General features: G+C 45.3%; 1 protein-coding gene and 1 long non-coding RNA gene across 3 annotated transcripts in view; one reads left to right on the top strand and one right to left on the bottom strand.

Annotated features, from left to right (window-relative positions):
• Positions 1-7,633: 7,633 nt before the first annotated feature.
• LOC140615884 (uncharacterized) lies at positions 7,634-10,679 on the bottom strand. The gene is made up of 2 exons (XR_012016396.1): positions 9,869-10,679; positions 7,634-9,485 (listed from the first exon to the last, which is right to left on the bottom strand). It is a non-coding gene; the product is annotated as an uncharacterized lncRNA (long non-coding RNA).
• Positions 10,680-11,096: 417 nt separating this feature from the next.
• Positions 11,097-14,436, top strand: part of MFAP3L (microfibril associated protein 3 like) — a 38,270-nt gene continuing 34,930 nt past the window's right edge. Inside the window, exon 1 of one of the 2 annotated variants that reach the window (XM_072795944.1) lies at positions 11,097-11,229. The gene's annotated coding sequence lies outside the window, so the exon portion shown is untranslated. The remainder of the gene's footprint in view (positions 11,230-14,436) is intronic. The other variant, XM_072795947.1, reaches the window with a different exon arrangement.

The following is a 14,436-nucleotide window of genomic DNA, read 5'->3' as shown; positions in this document are numbered from 1 at the left end:
TTTTTCCAGCACGCTGCAGTATGTTGTTGATCTGAGACCGGTAATCAACCAAACAGGCCTTCATCAAACAGCTCAAACTGGATCAAAACCTCTCTGTGCAACCCCATCCAGCATGGCTACAGCATGGAGCCCCAGCAACTCTCAAATAATTTGACTGAATCAAAGAACCAAAGTTTTCTTTCACACCACAAAACCGCTATTTATAGGACAAAAGGCAATGGAACCTCTGACGTCAACATCCAATCCCTGTAAGATACAGAATATACAAATCTTTGTTATGTTTAACCCTCATGGTATTTGCATTTCTTAGACATTACAGTTACAGAGATTTAATATTAAGCCAGAATGCAGACATTCCTGTGGGCAAGCAGGGGCTTTTGCATGTCTCTCCCTAGGCTCCATTCACCTGGGAATTTGATTGGTAGCTTCAAAACAGATGGATATGATGCCCAGATGTTTACATAGAGACTTCTCTTTCATCCCTCTCTTTGGAAGTACATTATATACTCAAACAGGTATGTTAAATTTTATGGTTGAAGGAAGGAACTTTCTAGATTGAGTTTTACTATATACTGATTTTAGAACCTAACTCTACATGAGAAGACACCTCCCCAAATACCAACTTTTTTCTAACCAAATAATCATTCTTTTTTTTTAAGGCAAACAACTATTCAAAATGAAGTCATTGCCTATTTTCCATATACCTCTTCTCTTAATATAGACTACTTTATTTGAAGACTATATAAATCACTATTAATCTCCTATGTTATTCAACAGACATTTAGCAAATACCTACTATGTGTCAGATAATACCCTGGATGCAGGGTCTGCAAGAACATGAGACATGGCCTCTATCCTTGGAAGTTTTAACTAGTTTGGGTGGCTAGGTAATGCATGTTAAATGTAGCTTGCACAATAAAACAGTTTTAATATTGTACTAGATAAAAATAAAATCACCACATTTGACGTTTAGGAAAATTCTTTAGACTGATTAAAAATATAAAATTCATTGTATTTTTATTGTTGCTGATATTTATTCTTGCTATAAGCCTGTCACTGAAAATTCATTCATCATGCTTAATGGTTTTATTAATCTTCCACTATAAATAACTCATGGGATAAGAGTCACTTTCCAATTTGCTTTATAGCTGACAAAAAAAAAAGGCAGCCTAGTTCTTTTGTAAATGAACTGTCACTATAAATTATGCAATGTTCCTGCACTGTAGACAAATCTGGCATACATTTATTTTATAATAAATTAAAATATATGCATTAGACTTGATTTCCCCTCTTATTGCAATATTAGTTTCACTGATCCAAAATATTACACCTAATTCATTCTAAAACTCATGAATTATATGGCTAATTTATTGTGATGACATTAAGAGCCAGTCATACTGAAACTCATAAAACATTACTCAATTTACCACATCATCACAGGTGTGCTGGCGAGCCACAGTCACCTTAATATTTAATGTTTAGGACGATACGCTTGACAGTTAATGCAAAGGATAAAAAAATTATCTCACTCTAAAACAATGTGCATTTACAGATATTAAAGATCATTATTAAAGATCATTATTCCATTAAAAAGTTGCATTCAGTTGATAGGTAGATATATGATATGAAGGGAAGATATATATACATAACCTCTTCTTAAATCCCCATTTCTATCACTCCATGGCCCCACCTCTAGACCTTCAAAGAAACTCACAGCTCTAACCACAACTCCAGATAGAGCTGTGGCTCTGAGTCCTACTGGTATTTGAGGAGCTCTGAGGAAATCCCCAGGAGTGATCCCTGGGATGCTAGATACCTTTACTAGGACTGGGTCAGGTGTAACAGTGCCTTAGCACTAAAAACTACCAGGTCATCAGCCCATGCTTGGTGAAGTGGAGATGATCAGAGCACAGGGAATCATTTCGGCCCTAACACCAGGCTTCCATCTGGTGCCACCACAAGGGATTGGGAGATGGGGGCAGGGGTAGTTAAGGGCAGTGGCAAAAGACTACTAACTACATTCTTTCATCACCCTCAACCCTGATGACAGAAGACAGGAGCCAAGAAAGAGCTGGAGCATAGCAGGGACCTACCACACTCCCCATCCAAGCTAAACCTGAGCACCTGTAAGCCTGTTTTGGACCTTGTATTTGGACTTCAGCCTCTTGGCCCCTAAGCACTGCTGAAGAGTGGTCCACTTCTTTTTTTTTTTTTTTAAGATTTTATTTATTTATTCATGAGAGACAAAGAGAAAGAGAGACACAGGCAGAGGAAGAAGCAGGTTCCCCGCAGGGAGCCCAATGCAGGACTCAATCCCAGAACTCCAGGATCACACCTGAACCAGAGGCAGATGCCCACCCACCATGCCACCGAAGTCACCTTGAGAGGCCCTTTCCTAAAGAAGTGAGACCCTGGAGGAGGCAGGTGTATGGGGAGCAGGGTTGGGGGAGATTTAGGGGAAGCTGGGGAAGTTAAACAAGGGAAGCCTAGGAAAGGATCTGATAAAACAGCAGCCTCTCTGAAGCTGCCTGTTAATACTACTTTCTTACTGTAGTTTCTTAACAATTTAAATGCATTCATAAGTAGGTCTCACAAACTAAACACTGGCATCAAAGAGCCAGTGATCCTTGAATTTTGTGACTTATATGTTCCTGACTTGCCTATCATATCACATTTTAAATATTTTAGGTTCAAGAACAACTACTATTTAAAGGAAACCTATGCCAGAGCCAGAATCTTATAAGAAATAAATTGATCTACCCATTTAAGCATGTGGTCTTTGGGAATGGTCCTGGAAGTCAGGCGACAGGAATGGGGTTGGAGAACTATAGCCTGGCTTGTATCCGAGAGGTCTCTCAGATTCTTCCCATAATGTCTTCGGTTCCCCATTTCCCCATTAGTTTTCTCATGAGCCTTCTCTTGATATTATAAAAGGAAGGCAAATAACACCCTCAAGAAAAATAGTGTGAGGGTAAATACAAACAAAAATAAGAGACAGAGACAGATATCCAGATTAAGACCTTTATAAGCAAACCACCCTAGTTCCAAAAAGAGTATCCAGTGACTTTAAAATACTGAACTTTAATCTATAAAATGAGCATAAGGCAGGGTGAGGGAGTGTGATTTTCCTCTGTATGCCTGTTTTGGTGCTCTTTTGTAATACTACCACCTTCAGAAATCCCTTTGGTTCTCCTGCTTTCCTGGTACCCTTAGGAATTGGGGCTCAGTGCCAAATGAATTATAGGCTGGTAAAGGCTAAGGGATGACAGGTAGTTCTGCTCTGAGTGAACTCATTACCTACTGTGTCTCTTATGGGCAATAAGCAATAGTGGACTTTTAATGTAATTAAATGTAATATTCACGTAACAGTAGAAGATTCCTAAAGATGGGCTGGATACTCCCCTTTCAAGCTTGATCCATTTTCAATAATTAGTCCTACAGGCCAAATCACACAGACAGAATTATAAATCACTGAAATCAATCACATCAAGACAGACATGCAGAGTGCTTTTATACTCCACTCTGTTCTCTCCCTGTCATTACTAGCCAATGCCATTATACTTATTAATGATTCTTAGCTGTACCTCTGAGCCACCTCACCCTGCATTCTAGCCTTGTGAGTACCAAATTGTAATTTCAGCTCACTTAAAGGAAATTGGCCCATTTAGTTCATAAATATAATCACAGAATTCCTCACGTTTTAGGGTTGGTTAATTTCAAAATGAAGCCATCTTTAAAATTCCTACAAAAGCAAAAAGAAGACTTGTTGAAATTATTAGCAGAAATGCTATTACATATAATTAATAGCCGAAATTACAAGAGAGAACCCATAAACCACGATGCTGAAAAATGGCCACTAACTATTCCTCAGAAACCTTCTTCAAAATGTTTCATGCTTTTGACCCTACACTCACCCACAATTTATTAGCAGCTTTGCCTTTGTGCCAGTTGACCCAAATCGGGGAGAAACATGCTGGTAACAGATCTGAAACACTTCATCAGAAAGAAAAGCAGAATCCGAGTCATGCAGACTGAGCCCAAAGTCTGAATGACATTTCAGTCCAGCCAAGCGACTCATGGTATTTGTATTTTAAGATGCCTGCCTCTAAGACATTCCAGTGTGTAGTTCTAACACCAATACCCAGCATGTAATTCAACAAATTTATTGGCATCTATTGTATGCCAGAAACTATACTAGATTAGATTGAAATACTAAAGATAAGCTGGGAAGCTTACACAAGCCTGAAAAGCAAGTATGGTTCAAATGGAGAGACCTATTCCCTTAGCCAGATGACCATAGGTTTTGTTTTTTTAAGATTTTATTTATTTATTTATTTATAAATAATAATATTTATATTGTAAATATTTATTTACAGAGAGGCAGAGCCACAGGCAGAGGAAGAAGCAGGCTCCATGCAGGAAGCCTGATGCAGGACTCGATCCCAAGACTCTGGGATCACTCCGAGCCAAAGGCAGACACTCAACCGCTGAGCCACCCAGGCATCCCCAACCAGTTATATCATAACCCCACATGTCCCTAAGTGAAAATAACGATCTGTAAACACACTGAACCATGGTGGAGAATGAACTAAACACTATGGTTCCCGTAATTACATGCAGAAATTGTATTTATTATTTGGGAGAGGGAGCGCAGGGATCACACTGAAGGCTATAGGACATTGCCCTGTGTCTTTCGTGATGGGAAAGAACAGAGTTTCAATCTGTTAGAAAACTTCATTCCTAGGGTTGGCTCAAACCACCACTGTAAGATCAAGAGTACATTTCATTACCCTCTCAGCCCTCTCAATCCTCTCGAATTGTCAGTAGTGACAATTCAGTTGTTGGTGTCCAAAGCATTCACGTTCCCCACTATGAAGCCTCTCGAGGAAGCACCTGGACTTTGGACCACAGCTTTAGGGAAACCTGGCTTAGCAGAGGGGAAGGCCCCAGAAAGGAAACCAGATATCCATATAATGAGGGCCTTCTTAGCCTTCCAGTGTCCTTCAAATCCTACCAAGTGAAAACCAGTTCTTTCTACCTACTGCGGTACCAGCATCTTACTCTCGCCATTCTTTTTTTTTTTTTTTTTTTAAGATTTTATTTATTTATTCATGAGAGACACACACAGAGAGAGGCAGAGACACAGGCAGAGGGAGAAGCAGGCTCCATGCAGGAAGCCTGATGTGGAACTCATCCGGAGACTCCAGGATCATGCTTTGAGCCAAAGGCAGATGCTTAACCGCTGAGCCACCCAGGCATCCCCTATTCTCTCCATTCTTATGCTTCTAGAAGTTCCCTAAGCTCCCCAAAGAGCTTGTACTCCCCTATCACCTGCCTCATCCTCTGCCCTTTGCCCCACCACACCCTGGGGCTTCTTCCTGGCTTCTGCCCTCACAGAAGTCCCTGTGTCTACACAGAGACATTTGGTGGCACATTTCACAAGATAAAAAGAAAAAAATGTAGAATTTCCTTCCCTTCCATCTCAACTCTAGTATATTCACTACTCAAAAGAGAGAGGCACAAAAATCACCAGCTCAGAAGCAGACAATTCAACTTTCTGAGTTTATTTTGGATTTCTCGTTGTACAGATTTAGCCGGTTACTCCAGCTGAGGTCACAGTGATGCTGAGGATGTTCACCTGGGCTTGAGAGCCCCACGGGCCTGAGCAGCATTTTGAAGTTGGTACTGTGACCTCCCTGTCAAGTGTCAGGGACAAAGGATTGTACTTGTGGGGCTCCTGGAGAATATGCTGCCTTCCTTCAGATGTTTGCTTTCCCACTTGTTGCACAGTGATTTGTTTGGATATTTGGGTCACCCAACACTGACCTCCTCCCCCACTATGGTGGGAAGCTGGATGTTGGGCCTTCCCTCCTTCCCAGGGAAATCATAAACTAAAACAAAATTTTAAGCCATGTGCAAAACATACCTTTCCTAGAATCTAAGAGAGAAGCACCTGTGAGGTCAAGTTTTTACAAAGGGGTCCCTCTAGGACTCACCCCATCTGCCCGCCTGGCCTCTCCAGGGCTCTTTTCGCACCTCTTACCAAGGGGGTCCCCTCTTCTAACCTTCCTGCGCAAATGTCCATCTACCATTCAGAAAGCCCCTACACACAGGAAACGAATCCGAGATTCATCCTTTAACCTGCCAGTAATTCCTCCCACAGGTGAATCACTGTGTGCACGGAGGCCCTGGCCAGTGGGAGGCTTGGCTGCAAAGGTCATTAATGTTCCAGACTGGCAAAGGGTCCAGGAGGGCAGGGCTTTGGTGCCGCCTCACAGGGAGTCTAGGAAGGGCATGACCCCTGAAGCTGAAGCTTCTGCCCCACGTGAGCTGCAGGCACGCCATCTGTTCTCTTGATTGCTGCCGCTGGCTAACAGGTTGGACCACACACACACACACACACACACACACACACATACACACACCCCTCCAAAGGACCGACGCAAGGGCTCAGCCTAAACCCTTAATGAGGAAGGGAATATTTTTCTAGTACTGATTCATACTTCTCAAGATGCTTCCCTCTCCTTGGCCAGCAAATCACAAGATTGTGGAGAGATGTATTTTTCTTTCATTCCTCCTTCATGCCCCTTCCTAATTGTGCCCTTTCAGACTTGCAGGAACAAGGAAAAAGCCTAATGCAGAGTCATAGACCTCTTACTGTCCTCTTCCAGGAAGAGGGTAAGGTCAGAACTTCCACTGCCCTCCTCACCTTTTGTCAAAGGAGGCTGAACTGGGGATTAAGGTGCTGGTGAATAACAAGTGGATCAACACGGTCACTGAGTAAGATCCCTGGGTGCTTCAGCACAGAGAAAAACAAGAAGCTACCTTACTATGTGCTCTTCCATTTTCTTCAGACTATAAAATAAGTCAAGGCTATTTAAAAAACACAAAGGATGACACTTTTTGAAACAGACAGATACCCTTTCCACTCATATATATCTGTCTGCCCAAGAAAACCAGTATCTGGGCTACTTGAAGTTCTAGACTAACAGTTACTATTTTTCCTTTTATTCATATGACATAGAACTACATTTCTCAAATATGGTGTGTGAAATCCCTTGAGGACTTGTTAAAATTGCTGCCCCAGAGACCATTCTTTCCCTGAGGTCTGGAATGTGTTCCTCATCTGCTGGGGGGGTTTCTAAAGCAGGTGGTCAGTCCCCTCCACAGGAAGCTCTAGGTGCTCTGGGCAGACAATGGGAGCTGGTAAAACTGTAAAAATTATGTTCATTCCTAAAGGGTTAATCTGCTTTCCAGAGGTGCCAAACTTTCAACAGAAAAAAATAAACAAAATCTATTCTAAGGATTAAATATATAATTAGAGGATTTTAACAGCCCCATGGAAGAAAACACAGTGATAGAGAACAATGGAATTTGTGGATTAATTAGCAATACAATGCTGAGCTTTGTGCAGTTTCAGACTGATAATACATCTGGCTCACAACACACTTCCTGGATTTCTGAAACCAAAGAAAATGCATTGGGTTTAAGGTCAAATCTGAGATTTTGCTTATATTCCTCAAAAAGGCATAACCATTCAGCAGGTTGTATGTGATGCGACTGTTCTGATATTTTTTCTTTGCATTCTATTTACAATACTCAGGAAGGATTTTAAAAATTAATGAGCTTTAAATATTGTATGGGTACAAATGTCAATCATTCATTTATTAGGTAAAATGTTACTGAATACAAAGATACAAAGATATCAAGACAAGCCCTTGCTATCACATTGCATACAATGTAGTGGAGGAGTTAAAAAAAAAAAAAAAGCCAAGGTTAGGTGTCAAAATGAAGACAAAGTACAAGGTATACAGTTGAAATATTCAGGAGGAGGTCATCTTGAGGAAGTCACGGGGACCCAGCCTGAACTGGACCCTGAGGCTTAACAGTTGCCAAGGGGTGAACAAGAGGAAAGAGGAACAGAAAAACTAAAGGAACATGGAGGCATGAATATGCATAGCAAGTAGTACAGATTGGCTAGGAAATGGGACACCAGCAGACACCGGCTGGAGACTAATCTGGAGAGGGAGACAGGGGCCAGTCTATGCTTCAAAGTTGGACTTTATCCTGAAGGCACTAAGAACCCATACTCTAAGGGCTCAGCAAAGACACCAAAATATAATTTGCTTAAAAAGAAAAGTCTGAGGAGGCATGGAGATTGGATTGGAGGAAATACAGAGGGAGAAGACTCATTTGGAAGAGATGATGGGCCTGAGAAGGCAGTGCAGGTGGACGGTCCATTTGCAGAGACGTCTCAGGGCAGGGTGGACAGTACCAGTGACCAGCTGGATGACAAAGGAAAGGCAGATGGGTGGATCGAGGATAGCATCCGCATTTGTGGTGTGCAGAACTGAGAAGGTGGGAGTACCAGTAACCATGTTAGGACATGTAAGTAGAAGAGCAGCTATAGCACATGAATTCTGTTTGTGACATATTGGGCTCCAGTTTCCTGAGGGTCACAGTCATTAAGATACTTGGTAGATTACATATAAGAGTCTGAACTCAGGGAGATTTGGAGAGGAGTATAATATCTGGGGCAAATAAAATATTCAAAAATATTAATAATCAGTAGAGACAAATGGTCAGGCATAGACATGGGCCAATCAGAATAGGTGCCTGATGGACCAGAAAGAATTGCAGCAATTAACAGCTTTCACAGCCTCATGTGCACACATCAACTGAACACCACCTTGCTAGTGACAGTCATCGGATGGGAAGAGCAGAAGGGAAAGCAGAAGGGAAGGTGCCACAGGACAGAACACTTACAATAGGATGGTGCAAAGGAAATGAACCTGGAGAACAAAGATGAGAAGGAACCATCAGAAAGACAAGAAAACTAAGAAAAACTGGGGACCAGGAAGCTTCAGATGGGAAGGAAAGGCGGTATGAACTATTAAAGAAATGTCTTACCCATCTTTTCCTCAGCCAGAAATTTGCAGTGTAGATGTCTATAGGGATCAAGAGCAGTGCTCAGGAAGTACCAAGAGCAATGGGGTCTCAAAGCCAAGGGATGAGGGTGACCCAACACAAGTCAGAGCCTAGGGGGAACACAAGCTCTTCCCAGGGGTGACCTTCCACTAAAGATGGTGTCTCCAATCATGCTGAAGCTGAACCCGGGCTGGATGAGAGGGAGAGGTCGAAATGAAGCCAACTCTTAGTGAGGGTATCTCCCACTCTCATACCAAACGTCACTGGGCAGCTGACCCATCTGTCTAGTTTCTTCCTCCTCAGGCAGAATACGGACATCTATCTACTGACCTGCCTGGGCTCAGTGCAAGGCTCTCTCTGGGTTCTTGGGTCTATTCACCTCAAGCCTGTAAAATCTCTTTCCTGTAATCTTTCTCCAATTCAGTCTTCTCTTCTGTGACAGAGCGTTAAAAGCAAGTTTCCCCCACCTGCCTCAAGCCTGTTTAAGATAGCACGAGAGCATTCTGCTGATCCTCTGAGAATCTGAAGAGAGGTGGACAGGAGTCGCAGTGAATGGTCTGAAAGAAGGAAAAAAAGAAAGGTACGTAGTACCGTGGAATTATTTGAAACTGAGCACAAACATTTAATCTTTGATAAAGAGAGTTAACATTTAGGGTTCTAGTGCAAATGTAAAGAATACTTGAAAAAAGATGTAGGTTTCTCGAAAGAAAGACGGGCTGAGAAGTTCTTAGAGCTAATATGTGTTATTATTGGAGATGCCGTAAAGCCAATGTTAAAATAGTTCCAATTTCAAAATTTTAGGAAAAAATCCGGCTTTTTGGGTCCCTCGCAAGCCAGACCCCATGCCCTCGCCTCCCCTACCAGGGCCTGGGTCGAAGCGACCTGTGCACGTGTGGAAGCTACAGCACCTCCAGGGCCCTGCCTCCACCTGCCTCCTGACCTTCAGTGTCGTGACGGGAGCGCAGCTCCATCCACCTCGGGCAACGACAGGCGGCCGCGTGCGGCATCCCGGCCCCGTCCGGAGCATGCTCAGTCCAGTCCTGACCCACTTTGCAGGTCCCAGCTCGGGGCGGGGGGTCGGAGGTGCTACTTTGCTTGGTTTGCCAAGGACGGGGAGAAGGAGGGGAGAGGCTGGGAGCGGCTCAGAGACGCCTCGCTCCTGGTGAGCCGGCCCTGGCCCGGCGGCGGAACAGGCCCAGCGGGCACCGGAGCCGCCGGGATCGGCAGGTGTTGAGAGTCCACCCTTCCGGGTTTTCCCAGCAACCAACGGAGAAGGGGGCGGTCCTGGAGTAAAAGGGTCGGTCTGGGCGGGGCCACGGGGCGGCCCGAAAGGAGGGGGGAGGAGCCCGGTCCCGGCCCCAAATAGTGTCTCGCAAGTCTTAAAAATAAAAACTAAATAAATGAATAAATAAAAGGTGGGGGGCGGGGGGATGGGGGCGCTGCTTGCATCGTAGGATCGCGCTGCCGAAGTTCTGCAGCTGTTTTTAAATAATAATTTTAGAATAATATATCTTATTATAAAAGCTCCATATCGTCCACTAGAGAACACTTAGAAACTGTAAATAATCAAACCAGAAGAAAATTAAAAATCCCTGGAACCCCACCGCTGAGAAGGCAGCAGAGAAGGTCCTGCCGCGTCCTCCTCCACCTGCTCCTGCGCGGCTCCCGCACGGACAGCGGAGCCCCGGGAAGGCCTCCAGGTGGCCTCGGCGCCGGGGGGAGTCCGCCCCGGGGTGCGACCCTGGGGCACCTGTTCCCGGGCCTCCCTGCGCCTCGGGCGCCGCGGCACCCCGGGAGGGCGCTGGGGCCCCGGGAGCCCCGCCCCCGCCCCCGCCCCGCAGCGTCAGAGCCGGTGCCCCGGGCTCCCGCGGCAGCCGCGTGCGCGAGCGGGGGCGGGACCCAGAGCCCCGGAGCCCGCGCCCGCTGGAGGCGGACCCCGCACCCGCAGCCCGCCCGCCCCGCCCCGCCCCGCCCCTCCCCGTGGCTGCCGCGAAAACCCGGCGGCGACACCCCGGCGGCGACACCCCGGCCGCCCCGCGCCCCCGGCCGCCCGGCCCCCCCCGCGCCCCCTCCGCGCCCCCGCGGGCCGCACTGGGCATGCTCGGCACCGGCCGCTCCGGCTGCCGCAGGTGCAAGCCCCGCAGCGCCCGCCCCCGCCCGCGGAGCTCCCCGGCGCCGGCGGAGGCGACTCGCCCGCGGTAGGAGCTGCCGGGTCGGGCGCGGGGCGGAGCGGCGGCATCCGCACGGGCGGGCCATGGCGAGGGGCGCTCGGCGGCCCCCGGAGCGGCGCGGCGGCGTCAGGTGAGCTGGGGCGCGGAGGCGGCGCGGAGGGGGCCGGGGGCGCGGGGGCCCGGGCGGGGGCGCGGGGGGCGGCGGGGGTGGAACCCGCGCGCGGAGGGCGGCCGGGTGGCTGCGGCCGCTGGGGCCCAGGAACTTTCGGGCGGTGCTGGATGGAGGCTCCGCCAGGTCCCAGTACGGGGGTCCCGGGGGTCCTGCGGGCTGCGGACAGGCTTGTGCCATCATCTTCTACGGCCGAGACCGCGGTGTAGACAGGATGCTGCCGAGTAGCCTCCCAAGCCGCCGGGGCGCCGGGGAACGCCGAGCGGCGGCGGGGGCCTTCGGGGGAAGCCAGGTGGCTCGGATCAGCGTGCCTCAGTTTCCCCGGGGCGGGGGTGGGGGGGTGGGGTCTACCGTCCCGTGGCCCAGAGGCCCTGAGTTCGGATGCTGCGTGCGGAGCCTAAAGAGTGCAGCGTCCTGGTGCTGCAGGCGTGCGGGAGGCTGTGGGTGCAGCAAGCCGCCGCCTCGCGACGGGAGCTCGCGGAGTTTGTCGCATTTGACTCCATAGCAAGTTGACATCGAATTGCTTCATGGCGTGGAATGGGGAAAACGTGCTTCATCGACTTAAAAAAAAAAAAAAAAAAGTAATTGCAAAGCCGATTTATTTTAAGCTCGACTATTAACTTGCCTTCGCCTCCAAAAAACTTGAGTTTGCAACTTGCAAGATTTATAAAGCAAGCTAGCAAAAAAAAAAAAAAAGGAAGAAGAAGAAGAATGTAGGTTCATTATCTGCTCACACTGTAGAAAATAATCTATTATGGTTGAATTGTCATTGTTTTTAGGGAAACTTGCTAGCAGAAAAGTTTGGTTACTGTAGCAATCTTTATTTTGTGTTAGCTTATATGAAGAACTTGGAAATCTAGCATTGGAGAAGCTCAGTGTTTTTTGTAAAGGTTTCTCACTTCTGCTTCTAGATGAAACACATTTGTTTCAGTTGCTACTATGCTGAACATAGTAAAATTGTTCAGGATGAAATACAAGATGGAAGAGGATTTATATTCAAGAGAGAGAACATTAGAACGATGTAGTTCCTAGTGGTATTTTACTTTTACAGAAAAATGCAATTTGTAGATCCTACTGGGGTTTCTGCTCTTGGTTCTTCCTAAACATTTAGTACCATTACCACTCTTAGGATTGTTGGATTTAATGGGAGCGAGGTAAACAGTCCTTGTTCTAGTAGGAACCGGTTCTACCCCTAAGGCTATATCCTCAAGCCTGTTTCCCTAAGTACAACTTAGTAGGTTCAGTTGTTTTATTTATTAAGCTTATTACAAAACTTCTTGTTTGCATTCTTGACAGACCTTAATAGACTTTGGAGATGTGTTGACTTTTCAATGGTTTGTGAATAGCCTTTAATGTTTGTTCTGGCCTGAGATGGTTCCAGCTCTAATTCCAGATACTCAGTGATTTCCCCAGTGGGCTTTATGCTTGCCTGCACATAACCAAGATTTAAGAACAGGAACGCTTGAAATGTCCAGACAACAATAGCAACAGCATGATTAGTGTTTCTACAAATTGGGCCTGAAGTCTTCCATGTTAGCCAAAGGGTTTGGTTGGTGGTGTTCATTGTTCTTAAATGTACTTCTAAGTACATTCATAGAAAAATTTAGAAGTTTGAGAAAAATCCATGTAAATATTTGAGAAATTGCACTTCCCTTTTCTTTAAAAAGGTGTCAAGTTTAAAGTCTGCCTCCAGGTACTGCATACCTGTGCAACTTATCCTGTGTAGCAGGTCTTGGTTCTCAGGCTGCATTCCCAAGTGGCAGGCAGTAATGTCTCCCTTTAGCTTTGGCTTCTTCTTAACCTAAAGGAAGCAGCAAGGCCTAGGAATATGTGCATATAGGTTTAGTAAAGGCCAGTAGGTCCCCTTCTGGATCTAAAAAAAAACCTCATTTTTTTTCAAGGTTAGGAAAAGCGGTGAAAAAAAATTTTTTTTAAGATTTTATTTTTATTTTATTTTATTTATTCATGAGAGACACACAGAGAGAGGCGGAGACATAGGCAGAGGCTCCTCCTGCGGGGAGCCCCATGTAGGACTCTATCCCAGTACCCCAGGATCATGATCTGCGCTAAAGGCAGATGCTCAACCACTGAGCCACCCAGGTGTCTCAAAGCAGTGAAATTTAACAAAGGCATGTTTAAACACTGCTTGCTGCCTCAGGAATTCCACAAGAAAATGGCATCTTCTAAACTAAAATGACCCAAACTGACAGGATTTAAGTTGAAGAGGGGTTTCATCATTGCTAATTAAGAAAAAATAGCAAAGTAGACTGTATTCAAATTAGGAAACAGGTGATCATTTCTTTTTTGCACTTGTTGCGTTCTTTCAACTCAACTGCTAGGCATGTAATTTTTCATTTCATTTCCTTGTTATCCAATTTCTAAACTGTATGTTATTGGCAGTGACATTAGATATTCATAGCAAACCACTGGCCTTTAAAAATAGATCTTCCTGGATTCATGTGGCCATTATGTATTTAACGTGTCATTTGGCTTGCAATTTAAATAGTTGAGTAGTAGAGGCTATTTAATTTTGTTTAATTTCGAACCTTTTGTTCTTCTTCTTCTTTTTTTTTTTTTTTAATGACAACTTCCCAGGTACTAAAATACTAAATACATAGTGTGGCAAAGTCGCTTTTAACCTCCAACGTAGTATAGTCTGATTTGTTAGCTGAGTGTCATGTTTTGGGATTCAGAAATCATTCCAATAACATCACTTGCTAACCTCACCAAGCCTTGGGGGTGCAGCTTTCCAGGGGGATACTTAAAACTGACATTTTGTGATCAATGGCAACTCACATTAAAGTTAGAAATATCCTTAAAAAAGAAAAGAAATATCCTTAGATGTAAATGGTTTAAGTTTGCTATAATGCCTCCCTGGAATGGTTGAAGGATTAAGGGGTTTGGTTAATAATGTGATAAGACCCAGTGAAGAGCTGTTGGAACTAGTATCTAAACTGCACTCAAAACAGAAGCCCTATGAATTTATTGTCTTGCCTTGGCCTTCACATGAGGTCTTCACTCATTAAAATGTCATATTCGTTTTTCTTCCCCACAGTCTTTAATAGTTAGGCCTCAAGGGTTGCAGAAATGAATAAGACTTAGTGACTCAGAATCTACTTGTCCATACTTGAGGACAAATAAACTATAGTGCAAGGTAAGTGCTCCAGG

The sequence above is a fragment of the Canis lupus genome, chromosome 24 (genome assembly GCF_048164855.1).
Source record: "Canis lupus baileyi chromosome 24, mCanLup2.hap1, whole genome shotgun sequence".
Taxonomy (NCBI): domain Eukaryota; kingdom Metazoa; phylum Chordata; class Mammalia; order Carnivora; family Canidae; genus Canis; species Canis lupus.
Note: the sequence above shows the minus strand (reverse complement) of the source record. Positions and strands in the feature narration are given on the sequence as shown.